The following is a 16,060-nucleotide window of genomic DNA, read 5'->3' on the forward strand; positions in this document are numbered from 1 at the left end:
TGTATATAGGTATGTGTATATAGGTATGTGTATATAGGTATGTCTATACAGGTATGTGTATGTATATATGTGTATGTAGGTATGTCTATACAGGTATGTGTATATAGGTATGTGTATATAGGTATGTGTATATAGGTATGTGTATATAGGTATGTCTTTATAGGTATGTGTATATAGGTATGTCTATACAGGTATGTGTATATAGGTATGTGTATATAGGTATGTGTATATAGGTATGTCTATACAGGTATGTGTATATAGGTATGTGTATATAGGTATGTGTATATAGGTATGTGTATATAGGTATGTCTATACAGGTATGTGTATGTATATATGTGTATGTAGGTATGTCTATACAGGTATGTGTATATAGGTATGTGTATATAGGTATGTGTATATAGGTATGTGTATATAGGTATGTGTATATAGGTATGTCTATACAGGTATGTGTATATAGGTATGTGTATATAGGTATGTGTATATAGGTATGTGTATATAGGTATGTCTATACAGGTATGTGTATGTATATATGTGTATGTAGGTATGTCTATACAGGTATGTGTATACAGGTATGTGTATGTATATATGTGTATGTATATGCATGCGTGTATGGATATATATATTTACCCTCATTGGAAATGATGCAGACAATTACATTGGAAGCAACATTCTTTCCCTCGATATTAAGCTGATCCTCACTCTTAAAATAAACAGCAGCAGCAGTCTTCGGACAGACAAAACCGAGGCATCAGAGACATCATACATCTCAGTGAATGATGACTCAACATCACTTGACATTTCACGGCTATTTAAAAGTTGAATTTGAAGATGAAGAAATCAAACTAACGTGAAGGAATTATGGGGGATAATTTAGTCACTTCCCATCTGGTGAAAGCAGGCAACTGTTTGTGACTCATACACACAGACTACACACAGACTACACACAGACTACACACACAGAGAGAGAGAGAGGGAGAGGGAAAGAGGGAGAGAGAGAGAGAGAGACAGAGAGAGAGACAGAGAGAGAGAGAGGGAGAGGGAGAGGGAGAGGGAAAGAGGGAGAGAGGGAGAGAGAGAGAGAGAGACAGAGAGAGAGACAGAGAGAGAGAGAGGGAGAGGGAGAGGGAGAGGGAGAGGGAAAGAGGGAGAGAGAGAGAGAGACAGAGAGAGAGACAGAGAGAGAGAGAGACAGAGAGAGAGAGAGAGAGAGAGAGAGAGAGACAGAGAGAGAGAGACAGAGAGAGAGAGAGAGAGAGAGAGAGAGAGAGAGAGAGAGAGAGAGAACACACTGAGGTGGAAACTGAGCTGCACTTCCTAACCTCCTGCCCAATGTATGACCATATTAGAGAGACAAATTTGAAAACAAATCCAATTTTGAAAAACTCCCATATCTTTTGAGTGAAATTCCACAGTGTGCCACCACAGCAGCAAGATTTGTGACCTGTTGCCACGAGAAAAGGGCAACCAGTGAAGAACAAACACCATTGTAAATACAACCCATATTTATGCTTATTTATTTTATCTTGTGTCCTTTAACTATTTGTACATTGTATATATTATATATATATAATATGACATTTGTAATGTCTTTACTGTTTTGAAACTTCTGTATGTGTAATGTTTACTGTTAATTTTTGTTGTTTTTCACTTTATATATTCACTTTGTATGTTGTCTACCTCACTTGCTTTGGCAATGTTAACACATGTTTCCCATGCCAATAAAGCCCTTGAATTGAATTGAATTGAATTGAGAGAGGTCAATATTTTTTTTTAAATAACTGACTGTTTGAGTGATTAATCACTTGTCTTTTCACCACTACTAAACACGGAAGATGAAGAAATCAAACTGATATGAAATTGGGGGAATATATTGTGTGTTGTCCTACGTAGAGACAGCTCTACACTACTGTAACACTGGAGACAGCGTGAATGGAGTTACTCCCTGTGTAACACACCACTTTTCACCAAAGTACTGTATTAAAATAGAGGATGGGAGGGAGACCTTAACTACTGCAACACCCCTGACTGTCTTCATAATTAATATAACATTTATGTGTGTGTGTGTGTGTGTGTGTGGTGGGGGGTATTTAAGGTTAACATCAGTTCCTCTGGGGATGTGCTAACATCAACTGTGTGTGTGTGAGATTGCGTGTGTGTGTGTGTCTGTGTGTGTGTGTGTGTGTGTGCGTGTGCCTGTGTCTGTGTCTGTGTGTGTGCCTGTGTGTGCCTGTGTGTGCCTGTGTGTGTGTGTCTGTGTCTGTGCCTGTGTCTGTGTCTGTGTCTGTGTGCCTGTGTGTCTGTGTCTGTGTCTGTGTGCCTGTGTGTGTGTGTCTGTGTCTGTGTCTGTGCCTGTGTCTGTGTCTGTGTCTGTGTGCCTGTGTGTGTGTGTGTGTGTGTGTGTGTGTGTGTGTGTGTGTGTGTGTGTGTGTGTGCGCCTGTGTCTGTGTCTGTGTGTGTGCCTGTGTGTGCCTGTGTGTGCCTATGTGTGTGTGTGTGTGTGCGCCTGTGTCTGTGTCTGTGTCTGTGTGCCTGTGTGTGTGTGTGTGTGTGTGTGTGTGTGTGTGTGTGCGCCTGTGTCTGTGTCTGTGTGTGTGCCTGTGTGTGTGTGTGTGTGTGTGTGTGTGTGTGTGTGTGTGTGTGTGTGTGTGTGTGTGTGTGTGTATGTGTCTGTGCCTGTGTCTGTGTCTGTGTCTGTGTGCCTGTGTGTGTGTGTGTGTGTGTGTGTGTGTGTGTGCGCCTGTGTCTGTGTCTGTGTGTGTGCCTGTGTGTGTGTGTGATATTTAAGGTTATCATCAGTACCAATGGGGAACAACTAACCCATTTTATAAAGAGATTCTCTAAATTGAGTGAGCAGAGCTCTGCCAACTTTGGATGAACTTAAAGATTGGTGTTTTAAAACTGATTCAACAGCTACTCCGTGATGAGACAAATGGCACACTATTCCCTATATAGTGCACTACTCATGACCAGGGTCCATAGTGCACTACATAGGGAATAGGGTAACACTTGGGACACACTACGTGTACTGTATGCCTTTTAACAGCACGGCGTAAATTAAAGACTACATTTTTAGCGTGGATTATATTTTTCATTTCTTTACAATTCTTTAATTTTTCTTCATTGGAAGTCAAATCTACCAGCCAATGGGGCGGCTGGAACAACTCCCCCAGTCTCATTATCTACCAGCCAATGGGGCGGCTGGAACAACTCCCCCAGTCTCATTATCTACCAGCCAATGGGGCGGCTGGAACAACTCCCCCAGTATCATTATCTACCAGCCAATGGGGCGGCTGGAACAACTCCCCCAGTCTCATTATCTACCAGCCAATGGGGCGGCTGGAACAATTCCCCCAGTCTCAATATCTACCAGCCAATGGAGCGGCTGGAACAACTCCCCCAGTCTCATTATCTACCAGCCAATGGGGCGGCTGGAACAACTCCCCCAGTCTCATTATCTACCAGCCAATGGGGCGGCTGGAACAACTCCCCCAGTCTCAATATCTGTCAGCCAATGAGGCTGCTGGAACAACTCCCCCAGTCTCATTATCTACCAGCCAATGAGGCTGCTGGAACAACTCCCCCAGTCTCAATATCTGTCAGCCAATGAGGCAGCTGGAACAACTCCCCCAGTCTCATTATCTACCAGCCAATGGGGCGGCTGGAACAACTCCCCCAGTCTCATTATCTACCAGCCAATGGGGCGGCTGGAACAACTCCCCCAGTATCATTATCTACCAGCCAATGGGGCGGCTGGAACAACTCCCCCAGTCTCATTATCTACCAGCCAATGGGGCGGCTGGAACAATTCCCCCAGTCTCAATATCTACCAGCCAATGGAGCGGCTGGAACAACTCCCCCAGTCTCATTATTTACCAGCCAATGGGGCGGCTGGAACAACTCCCCCAGTCTCATTATCTACCAGCCAATGGGGCGGCTGGAACAACTCCCCCAGTCTCAATATCTGTCAGCCAATGAGGCTGCTGGAACAACTCCCCCAGTCTCATTATCTACCAGCCAATGAGGCTGCTGAAACAACTCCCCCAGTCTCAATATCTGTCAGCCAATGAGGCAGCTGGAACAACTCCCCCAGTCTCAATATCTACCAGCCAATGGGGCTGCTGGAACAACTACCCTTTTTGGTTCCAGGTAGAACCCTTTTTGGTTACAGGTTGAACTCTTTTTGGTTCCAGGTAGAACTCGCTGTTGAAAGTGGTTTTTCAAAGGGTTCTCCAATAGGGACAGCCAAATAGCATTGTGGGGTTCTAGATAAGCACCTTGTTTTTCTAAGATTGTAGGGGTAAAAATGAAACCCTATTCCCTATATAGTGCACTAGGGTGCCAGGGATGAAGTAAATTATGCGTAAAGGACACGTGTACCCAACTCAGTCAAATAGAAATATAACATCTCCCAGAGTGGCTGTCCTAGTCCGGGGACTGGTGATGTGGCTGTTATAGTCTGGGGACTAGTGATGTGGCTGTTATAGTCTAGGGACTAGTGATGTGGCTGTTATAGTCTAGGGACTAGTGATGTGGCTGTTATAGTCTAGGGACTAGTGATGTGGCTGTTATAGTCTGGGGACTAGTGATGTGGCTGTTATAGTCTGGGGACTAGTGATGTGGCTGTTATAGTCTGGGGACTAGTGATGTGGCTGTTATAGTCTAGGGACTAGTGATGTGGCTGTTATAGTCTAGGGACTAGTGATGTGGCTGTTATAGTCTGGGGACTAGTGATGTGGCTGTTATAGTCTGGGGACTAGTGATGTGGCTGTTATAGTCCAGGGACTAGTGATGTGGCTGTTATAGTCTAGGGACTAGTGATGTGGCTGTTATAGTCTGGGGACTAGTGATGTGGCTGTTATAGTCTAGGGACTAGTGATGTGGCTGTTATAGTCTAGGGACTAGTGATGTGGCTGTTATAGTCTGGGGACTAGTGATGTGGCTGTTATAGTCTGGGGATGTGGCTGTTATAGTCTAGTGATGTGGATGTTATAGTCTGGGGACTAGTGATGTGGATGTTATAGTCTGGGGACTAGTGATGTTGCTGTTATAGTCTGGGGATGTGGCTGTTATAGTCTAGTGATGTGGATGTTATAGTCTGGGGACTAGTGATGTGGCTGTTATAGTCTAGTGACTAGTGATGTGGCTGTTATAGTCTAGTGATGTGGATGTTATAGTCTGGGGACTAGTGATGTGGCTGTTATAGTCTAGGGACTAGTGATGTGGCTGTTATAGTCTGGGGATGTGGCTGTTATAGTCTAGTGATGTGGCTGTTATAGTCTGGGGACTAGTGATGTGGCTGTTATAGTCTGGGGACTAGTGATGTGGCTGTTATAGTCTGGGGATGTGGCTGTTATAGTCTAGTGATGTGGCTGTTATAGTCTGGGGACTAGTGATGTGGCTGTTATAGTCTGGGGACTAGTGATGTGGCTGTTATAGTCTAGGGACTAGTGATGTGGCTGTTATAGTCTAGTGATGTGGCTGTTATAGTCTGGGGACTAGTGATGTGGCTGTTATAGTCTGGGGACTAGTGATGTGGCTGTTATAGTCTAGGGACTAGTGATGTGGCTGTTATAGTCTAGGGACTAGTGATGTGGCTGTTATAGTCTAGGGACTAGTGATGTGGCTGTTATAGTCTAGGGACTAGTGATGTGGCTGTTATAGTCTAGGGACTAGTGATGTGGCTGTTATAGTCTGGGGACTAGTGATGTGGCTGTTATAGTCTGGGGATGTGGCTGTTATAGTCTAGTGATGTGGCTGTTATAGTCTGGGGACTAGTGATGTGGCTGTTATAGTCTGGGGACTAGTGATGTGGCTGTTATAGTCTGGGGACTAGTGATGTGGCTGTTATAGTCTAGGGACTAGTGATGTGGCTGTTATAGTCTAGGGACTAGTGATGTGGCTGTTATAGTCTGGGGACTAGTGATGTGGCTGTTATAGTCTAGGGACTAGTGATGTGGCTGTTATAGTCTAGGGACTAGTGATGTGGCTGTTATAGTCTGGGGACTAGTGATGTGGCTGTTATAGTCTGGGGATGTGGCTGTTATAGTCTAGTGATGTGGATGTTATAGTCTGGGGACTAGTGATGTGGATGTTATAGTCTGGGGACTAGTGATGTGGCTGTTATAGTCTGGGGATGTGGCTGTTATAGTCTAGTGATGTGGATGTTATAGTCTGGGGATGTGGCTGTTATAGTCTAGTGATGTGGCTGTTATAGTCTGGGGACTAGTGATGTGGCTGTTATAGTCTGGGGACTAGTGATGTGGCTGTTATAGTCTAGGGACTAGTGATGTGGCTGTTATAGTCTAGTGATGTGGCTGTTATAGTCTGGGGACTAGTGATGTGGCTGTTATAGTCTGGGGACTAGTGATGTGGCTGTTATAGTCTAGGGACTAGTGATGTGGCTGTTATAGTCTGGGGACTAGTGATGTGGCTGTTATAGTCTGGGGACTAGTGATGTGGCTGTTATAGTCTGGGGACTAGTTATGTGGCTGTTATAGTCTGGGGACTAGTGATGTGGCTGTTATAGTCTGGGGACTAGTGATGTGGCTGTTATAGTCTAGTGATGTGGCTGTTATAGTCTAGTGATGTGGCTGTTATAGTCTGGGGACTAGTGATGTGGCTGTTATAGTCTGGGGACTAGTGATGTGGCTGTTATAGTCTAGGGACTAGTGATGTGGCTGTTATAGTCTGGGGACTAGTGATGTGGCTGTTATAGTCTGGGGACTAGTGATGTGGCTGTTATAGTCTGGGGATGTGGCTGTTATAGTCTAGTGATGTGGCTGTTATAGTCTGGGGATGTGGCTGTTATAGTCTAGTGATGTGGCTGTTATAGTCTGGGGACTAGTGATGTGGCTGTTATAGTCTAGGGACTAGTGATGTGGCTGTTATAGTCTAGTGATGTGGCTGTTATAGTCTGGGGACTAGTGATGTGGCTGTTATAGTCTGGGGACTAGTGATGTGGCTGTTATAGTCTAGGGACTAGTGATGTGGCTGTTATAGTCTGGGGACTAGTGATGTGGCTGTTATAGTCTGGGGACTAGTGATGTGGCTGTTATAGTCTGGGGACTAGTGATGTGGCTGTTATAGTCTAGGGACTAGTGATGTGGCTGTTATAGTCTAGGGACTAGTGATGTGGCTGTTATAGTCTGGGGACTAGTGATGTGGCTGTTATAGTCTGGGGACTAGTGATGTGGCTGTTATAGTCTGGGGACTAGTGATGTGGCTGTTATAGTCTGGGGACTAGTGATGTGGCTGTTATAGTCTGGGGACTAGTGATGTGGCTGTTATAGTCTAGGGACTAGTGATGTGGCTGTTATAGTCTAGGGACTAGTGATGTGGCTGTTATAGTCTGGGGACTAGTGATGTGGCTGTTATAGTCTGGGGACTAGTGATGTGGCTGTTATAGTCTAGGGACTAGTGATGTGGCTGTTATAGTCTGGGGACTAGTGATGTGGCTGTTATAGTCTGGGGACTAGTGATGTGGCTGTTATAGTCTGGGGACTAGTGATGTGGCTGTTATAGTCTAGGGACTAGTGATGTGGCTGTTATAGTCTAGGGACTAGTGATGTGGCTGTTATAGTCTGGGGACTAGTGATGTGGCTGTTATAGTCTGGGGACTAGTGATGTGGCTGTTATAGTCTAGGGACTAGTGATGTGGCTGTTATAGTCTAGGGACTAGTGATGTGGCTGTTATAGTCTGGGGACTAGTGATGTGGCTGTTATAGTCTAGGGACTAGTGATGTGGCTGTTATAGTCTAGGGACTAGTGATGTGGCTGTTATAGTCTGGGGACTAGTGATGTGGCTGTTATAGTCTGGGGATGTGGCTGTTATAGTCTAGTGATGTGGATGTTATAGTCTGGGGACTAGTGATGTGGATGTTATAGTCTGGGGACTAGTGATGTGGCTGTTATAGTCTGGGGACTAGTGATGTGGCTGTTATAGTCTAGGGACTAGTGATGTGGCTGTTATAGTCTAGGGACTAGTGATGTGGCTGTTATAGTCTGGGGACTAGTGATGTGGCTGTTATAGTCTAGGGACTAGTGATGTGGCTGTTATAGTCTAGGGACTAGTGATGTGGCTGTTATAGTCTGGGGACTAGTGATGTGGCTGTTATAGTCTGGGGATGTGGCTGTTATAGTCTAGTGATGTGGATGTTATAGTCTGGGGACTAGTGATGTGGATGTTATAGTCTGGGGACTAGTGATGTGGCTGTTATAGTCTGGGGATGTGGCTGTTATAGTCTAGTGATGTGGATGTTATAGTCTGGGGACTAGTGATGTGGCTGTTATAGTCTAGGGACTAGTGATGTGGCTGTTATAGTCTGGGGATGTGGCTGTTATAGTCTAGTGATGTGGCTGTTATAGTCTGGGGACTAGTGATGTGGCTGTTATAGTCTGGGGACTAGTGATGTGGCTGTTATAGTCTGGGGATGTGGCTGTTATAGTCTAGTGATGTGGCTGTTATAGTCTGGGGATGTGGCTGTTATAGTCTAGTGATGTGGCTGTTATAGTCTGGGGACTAGTGATGTGGCTGTTATAGTCTGGGGACTAGTGATGTGGATGTTATAGTCTAGGGACTAGTGATGTGGCTGTTATAGTCTAGTGATGTGGCTGTTATAGTCTGGGGACTAGTGATGTGGCTGTTATAGTCTGGGGACTAGTGATGTGGCTGTTATAGTCTAGGGACTAGTGATGTGGCTGTTATAGTCTAGGGACTAGTGATGTGGCTGTTATAGTCTAGGGACTAGTGATGTGGCTGTTATAGTCTGGGGACTAGTGATGTGGCTGTTATAGTCTGGGGACTAGTGATGTGGCTGTTATAGTCTAGGGACTAGTGATGTGGCTGTTATAGTCTAGGGACTAGTGATGTGGCTGTTATAGTCTGGGGACTAGTGATGTGGCTGTTATAGTCTAGGGACTAGTGATGTGGCTGTTATAGTCTAGGGACTAGTGATGTGGCTGTTATAGTCTGGGGACTAGTGATGTGGCTGTTATAGTCTGGGGATGTGGCTGTTATAGTCTAGTGATGTGGATGTTATAGTCTGGGGACTAGTGATGTGGATGTTATAGTCTGGGGACTAGTGATGTGGCTGTTATAGTCTGGGGATGTGGCTGTTATAGTCTAGTGATGTGGATGTTATAGTCTGGGGATGTGGCTGTTATAGTCTAGTGATGTGGCTGTTATAGTCTGGGGACTAGTGATGTGGCTGTTATAGTCTGGGGACTAGTGATGTGGCTGTTATAGTCTAGGGACTAGTGATGTGGCTGTTATAGTCTAGTGATGTGGCTGTTATAGTCTGGGGACTAGTGATGTGGCTGTTATAGTCTGGGGACTAGTGATGTGGCTGTTATAGTCTAGGGACTAGTGATGTGGCTGTTATAGTCTGGGGACTAGTGATGTGGCTGTTATAGTCTGGGGACTAGTGATGTGGCTGTTATAGTCTGGGGACTAGTGATGTGGCTGTTATAGTCTGGGGACTAGTGATGTGGCTGTTATAGTCTGGGGACTAGTGATGTGGCTGTTATAGTCTAGTGATGTGGCTGTTATAGTCTAGTGATGTGGCTGTTATAGTCTGGGGACTAGTGATGTGGCTGTTATAGTCTAGGACTAGTGATGTGGCTGTTATAGTCTGGGGACTAGTGATGTGGCTGTTATAGTCTGGGGACTAGTGATGTGGCTGTTATAGTCTGGGGATGTGGCTGTTATAGTCTAGTGATGTGGCTGTTATAGTCAGGGGATGTGGCTGTTATAGTCTAGTGATGTGGCTGTTATAGTCTGGGACTAGTGATGTGGCTGTTATAGTCTAGGGACTAGTGATGTGGCTGTTATAGTCTAGTGATGTGGCTGTTATAGTCTGGGGACTAGTGATGTGGCTGTTATAGTCTGGGGACTAGTGATGTGGCTGTTATAGTCTAGGGACTAGTGATGTGGCTGTTATAGTCTGGGGACTAGTGATGTGGCTGTTATAGTCTGGGGACTAGTGATGTGGCTGTTATAGTCTGGGGACTAGTGATGTGGCTGTTATAGTCTGGGGACTAGTGATGTGGCTGTTATAGTCTGGGGACTAGTGATGTGGCTGTTATAGTCTAGTGATGTGGCTGTTATAGTCTAGTGATGTGGCTGTTATAGTCTGGGGACTAGTGATGTGGCTGTTATAGTCTAGGGACTAGTGATGTGGCTGTTATAGTCTAGGGACTAGTGATGTGGCTGTTATAGTCTGGGGACTAGTGATGTGGCTGTTATAGTCTGGGGACTGGTGATGTGGCTGTTATAGTCTAGGGACTAGTGATGTGGCTGTTATAGTCTAGGGACTAGTGATGTGGCTGTTATAGTCTGGGGACTAGTGATGTGGCTGTTATAGTCTAGTGATGTGGCTGTTATAGTCTAGGGACTAGTGATGTGGCTGTTATAGTCTAGGGACTAGTGATGTGGCTGTTATAGTCTAGTGATGTGGCTGTTATAGTCTGGGGACTAGTGATGTGGCTGTTATAGTCTGGGGACTAGTGATGTGGCTGTTATAGTCTAGGGACTAGTGATGTGGCTGTTATAGTCTAGTGATGTGGCTGTTATAGTCTGGGGACTAGTGATGTGGCTGTTATAGTCTGGGGACTAGTGATGTGGCTGTTATAGTCTGGGGACTAGTGATGTGGCTGTTATAGTCTGGGGACTAGTGATGTGGCTGTTATAGTCTGGGGATGTGGCTGTTATAGTCTAGTGATGTGGCTGTTATAGTCAGGGGATGTGGCTGTTATAGTCTAGTGATGTGGCTGTTATAGTCTGGGGACTAGTGATGTGGCTGTTATAGTCTAGGGACTAGTGATGTGGCTGTTATAGTCTAGTGATGTGGCTGTTATAGTCTGGGGACTAGTGATGTGGCTGTTATAGTCTGGGGACTAGTGATGTGGCTGTTATAGTCTAGGGACTAGTGATGTGGCTGTTATAGTCTGGGGACTAGTGATGTGGCTGTTATAGTCTGGGGACTAGTGATGTGGCTGTTATAGTCTGGGGACTAGTGATGTGGCTGTTATAGTCTGGGGACTAGTGATGTGGCTGTTATAGTCTGGGGACTAGTGATGTGGCTGTTATAGTCTAGTGATGTGGCTGTTATAGTCTAGTGATGTGGCTGTTATAGTCTGGGGACTAGTGATGTGGCTGTTATAGTCTAGGGACTAGTGATGTGGCTGTTATAGTCTAGGGACTAGTGATGTGGCTGTTATAGTCTGGGGACTAGTGATGTGGCTGTTATAGTCTAGTGATGTGGCTGTTATAGTCTAGGGACTAGTGATGTGGCTGTTATAGTCTAGGGACTAGTGATGTGGCTGTTATAGTCTAGTGATGTGGCTGTTATAGTCTGGGGACTAGTGATGTGGCTGTTATAGTCTGGGGACTAGTGATGTGGCTGTTATAGTCTAGGGACTAGTGATGTGGCTGTTATAGTCTAGTGATGTGGCTGTTATAGTCTGGGGACTAGTGATGTGGCTGTTATAGTCTGGGGACTAGTGATGTGGCTGTTATAGTCTGGGGACTAGTGATGTGGCTGTTATAGTCTAGGGACTAGTGATGTGGCTGTTATAGTCTGGGGACGAGTGATGTGGCTGTTATAGACTAGTGATGTGGCTGTTATAGTCTGGGGACTAGTGATGTGGCTGTTATAGTCTGGGGACTAGTGATGTGGCTGTTATAGTCTAGTGATGTGGCTGTTATAGTCTAGTGATGTGGCTGTTATTGTCTAGGGACTAGTGATGTGGCTGTTATTGTCTAGGGACTAGTGATGTGGCTGTTATAGTCTAGGGACTAGTGATGTGGCTGTTATAGTCTAGTGATGTGGCTGTTATAGTCTGGGGACTAGTGATGTGGCTGTTATAGTCTAGGGACTAGTGATGTGGCTGTTATAGTCTAGGGACTAGTGATGTGGCTGTTATAGTCTAGCGATGTGGCTGTTATAGTCTGGGGACTAGTGATGTGGCTGTTATAGTCTAGGGACTAGTGATGTGGCTGTTATAGTCTAGTGATGTGGCTGTTATAGTCTGGGGACTAGTGATGTGGCTGTTATAGTCTAGGGACTAGTGATGTGGCTGTTATAGTCTAGTGATGTGGCTGTTATAGTCTAGGGACTAGTGATGTGGCTGTTATAGTCTAGGGACTAGTGCTGTGGCTGTTATAGTCTAGGGACTAGTGATGTGGCTGTTATAGTCTAGTGACTAGTGATGTGGCTGTTATAGACTAGTGATGTGGCTGTTATAGTCTAGTGACTAGTGATGTGGCTGTTATAGTCTAGGGACTAGTGATGTGGCTGTTATAGTCTGGGGACTAGTGATGTGGCTGTTATAGTCTAGTGACTAGTGATGTGGCTGTTATAGACTAGTGATGTGGCTGTTATAGTCTGGGGACTAGTGATGTGGCTGTTATAGTCTAGTGACTAGTGATGTGGCTGTTATAGACTAGTGATGTGGCTGTTATAGTCTAGGGACTAGTGATGTGGCTGTTATAGTCTAGGGACTAGTGATGTGGCTGTTATAGTCTAGTGACTAGTGATGTGGCTGTTATAGACTAGTGATGTGGCTGTTATAGTCTAGGGACTAGTGATGTGGCTGTTATAGTCTAGTGATGTGGCTGTTATAGTCTAGGGACTAGTGATGTGGCTGTTATAGTCTAGTGATGTGGCTGTTATAGACTAGTGATGTGGCTGTTATAGTCTGGGGACTAGTGATGTGGCTGTTATAGTCTAGGGACTAGTGATGTGGCTGTTATAGTCTGGGGACTAGTGATGTGGCTGTTATAGTCTGGGGACTAGTGATGTGGCTGTTATAGTCTGGGGATGTGGCTGTTATAGTCTAGTGATGTGGCTGTTATAGTCTGGGGATGTGGCTGTTATAGTCTAGTGATGTGGCTGTTATAGTCTGGGGACTAGTGATGTGGCTGTTATAGTCTGGGGACTAGTGATGTGGCTGTTATAGTCTAGGGACTAGTGATGTGGCTGTTATAGTCTAGTGATGTGGCTGTTATAGTCTGGGGACTAGTGATGTGGCTGTTATAGTCTGGGGACTAGTGATGTGGCTGTTATAGTCTAGGGACTAGTGATGTGGCTGTTATAGTCTGGGGACTAGTGATGTGGCTGTTATAGTCTGGGGACTAGTGGTGTGGCTGTTATAGTCTGGGGACTAGTGATGTGGCTGTTATAGTCTGGGGACTAGTGATGTGGCTGTTATAGTCTAGTGATGTGGCTGTTATAGTCTAGTGATGTGGCTGTTATAGTCTGGGGACTAGTGATGTGGCTGTTATAGTCTAGGGACTAGTGATGTGGCTGTTATAGTCTAGGGACTAGTGATGTGGCTGTTATAGTCTGGGGACTAGTGATGTGGCTGTTATAGTCTGGGGACTAGTGATGTGGCTGTTATAGTCTAGTGATGTGGCTGTTATAGTCTAGGGACTAGTGATGTGGCTGTTATAGTCTGGGGACTAGTGATGTGGCTGTTATAGTCTGGGGACTAGTGATGTGGCTGTTATAGTCTAGGGACTAGTGATGTGGCTGTTATAGTCTAGGGACTAGTGATGTGGCTGTTATAGTCTGGGGACTAGTGATGTGGCTGTTATAGTCTAGTGATGTGGCTGTTATAGTCTAGGGACTAGTGATGTGGCTGTTATAGTCTAGGGACTAGTGATGTGGCTGTTATAGTCTAGTGATGTGGCTGTTATAGTCTGGGGACTAGTGATGTGGCTGTTATAGTCTGGGGACTGCTGTTATAGTCTAGGGACTAGTGATGTGGCTGTTATAGTCTAGTGATGTGGCTGTTATAGTCTGGGGACTAGTGATGTGGCTGTTATAGTCTGGGGACTAGTGATGTGGCTGTTATAGTCTGGGGACTAGTGATGTGGCTGTTATAGTCTAGGGACTAGTGATGTGGCTGTTATAGTCTGGGGACGAGTGATGTGGCTGTTATAGACTAGTGATGTGGCTGTTATAGTCTGGGGACTAGTGATGTGGCTGTTATAGTCTGGGGACTAGTGATGTGGCTGTTATAGTCTAGTGATGTGGCTGTTATAGTCTAGTGATGTGGCTGTTATTGTCTAGGGACTAGTGATGTGGCTGTTATTGTCTAGGGACTAGTGATGTGGCTGTTATAGTCTAGGGACTAGTGATGTGGCTGTTATAGTCTAGTGATGTGGCTGTTATAGTCTGGGGACTAGTGATGTGGCTGTTATAGTCTAGGGACTAGTGATGTGGCTGTTATAGTCTAGGGACTAGTGATGTGGCTGTTATAGTCTAGTGATGTGGCTGTTATAGTCTGGGGACTAGTGATGTGGCTGTTATAGTCTAGGGACTAGTGATGTGGCTGTTATAGTCTAGTGATGTGGCTGTTATAGTCTGGGGACTAGTGATGTGGCTGTTATAGTCTAGGACTAGTGATGTGGCTGTTATAGTCTAGTGATGTGGCTGTTATAGTCTAGGGACTAGTGATGTGGCTGTTATAGTCTAGGGACTAGTGCTGTGGCTGTTATAGTCTAGGGACTAGTGATGTGGCTGTTATAGTCTAGTGACTAGTGATGTGGCTGTTATAGACTAGTGATGTGGCTGTTATAGTCTAGTGACTAGTGATGTGGCTGTTATAGTCTAGGGACTAGTGATGTGGCTGTTATAGTCTGGGGACTAGTGATGTGGCTGTTATAGTCTAGTGACTAGTGATGTGGCTGTTATAGACTAGTGATGTGGCTGTTATAGTCTGGGGACTAGTGATGTGGCTGTTATAGTCTAGGGACTAGTGATGTGGCTGTTATAGTCTGGGGACTAGTGATGTGGCTGTTATAGTCTAGTGACTAGTGATGTGGCTGTTATAGACTAGTGATGTGGCTGTTATAGTCTAGGGACTAGTGATGTGGCTGTTATAGTCTAGTGACTAGTAGACTAGTGATGGCTGTTTATAGACTAGTGATGTGGCTGTTATAGTCTAGGGACTAGTGATGTGGCTGTTATAGTCTAGTGATGTGGCTGTTATAGTCTAGGGACTAGTGATGTGGCTGTTATAGTCTAGTGATGTGGCTGTTATAGACTAGTGATGTGGCTGTTATAGTCTGGGGACTAGTGATGTGGCTGTTATAGTCTAGGACTAGTGATGTGGCTGTTATAGTCTAGTGATGTGGCTGTTATAGTCTGGGGACTAGTGATGTGGCTGTTATAGTCTAGGGACTAGTGATGTGGCTGTTATAGTCTGGGGACTAGTGATGTGGCTGTTATAGTCTAGGGACTAGTGATGTGGCTGTTATAGTCTAGTGATGTGGCTGTTATAGTCTGGGGACTAGTGATGTGGCTGTTATAGTCTGGGGACTAGTGATGTGGCTGTTATAGTCTAGGACTAGTGATGTGGCTGTTATAGTCTGGGGACTAGTGATGTGGCTGTTATAGTCTGGGGACTAGTGATGTGGCTGTTATAGTCTGGGGACTAGTGATGTGGCTGTTATAGTCTGGGGACTAGTGATGTGGCTGTTATAGTCTGGGGACTAGTGATGTGGCTGTTATAGTCTAGTGATGGCTGTTATAGTCTAGTGATGTGGCTGTTATAGTCTGGGGACTAGTGATGTGGCTGTTATAGTCTAGTGATGTGGCTGTTATAGTCTAGGGACTAGTGATGTGGCTGTTATAGTCTAGGGACTAGTGATGTGGCTGTTATAGTCTGGGGAGTGATGTGGCTGTTATAGTCTGGGGACTAGTGATGTGGCTGTTATAGTCTGGGGACTAGTGATGTGGCTGTTATAGTCTAGGGACTAGTGATGTGGCTGTTATAGTCTAGTGATGTGGCTGTTATAGTCTAGGGACTAGTGATGTGGCTGTTATAGTCTGGGGACTAGTGATGTGGCTGTTATAGTCTGGGGACTAGTGATGTGGCTGTTATAGTCTGGGGACTAGTGATGTGGCTGTTATAGTCTGGGTGATGTGGCTGTTATAGTCTAGTGATGTGGCTGTTATAGTCTGGGGACTAGTGATGTGGCTGTTATAGTCTGGGGACTAGTGATGTGGCTGTTATAGTCTGGGGACTAGTGATGTGGCTGTTATAGTCTGGGGAC

This window comes from Oncorhynchus nerka, linkage group LG5 (genome assembly GCF_034236695.1).
Source record: "Oncorhynchus nerka isolate Pitt River linkage group LG5, Oner_Uvic_2.0, whole genome shotgun sequence".
NCBI lineage: Eukaryota > Metazoa > Chordata > Actinopteri > Salmoniformes > Salmonidae > Oncorhynchus > Oncorhynchus nerka.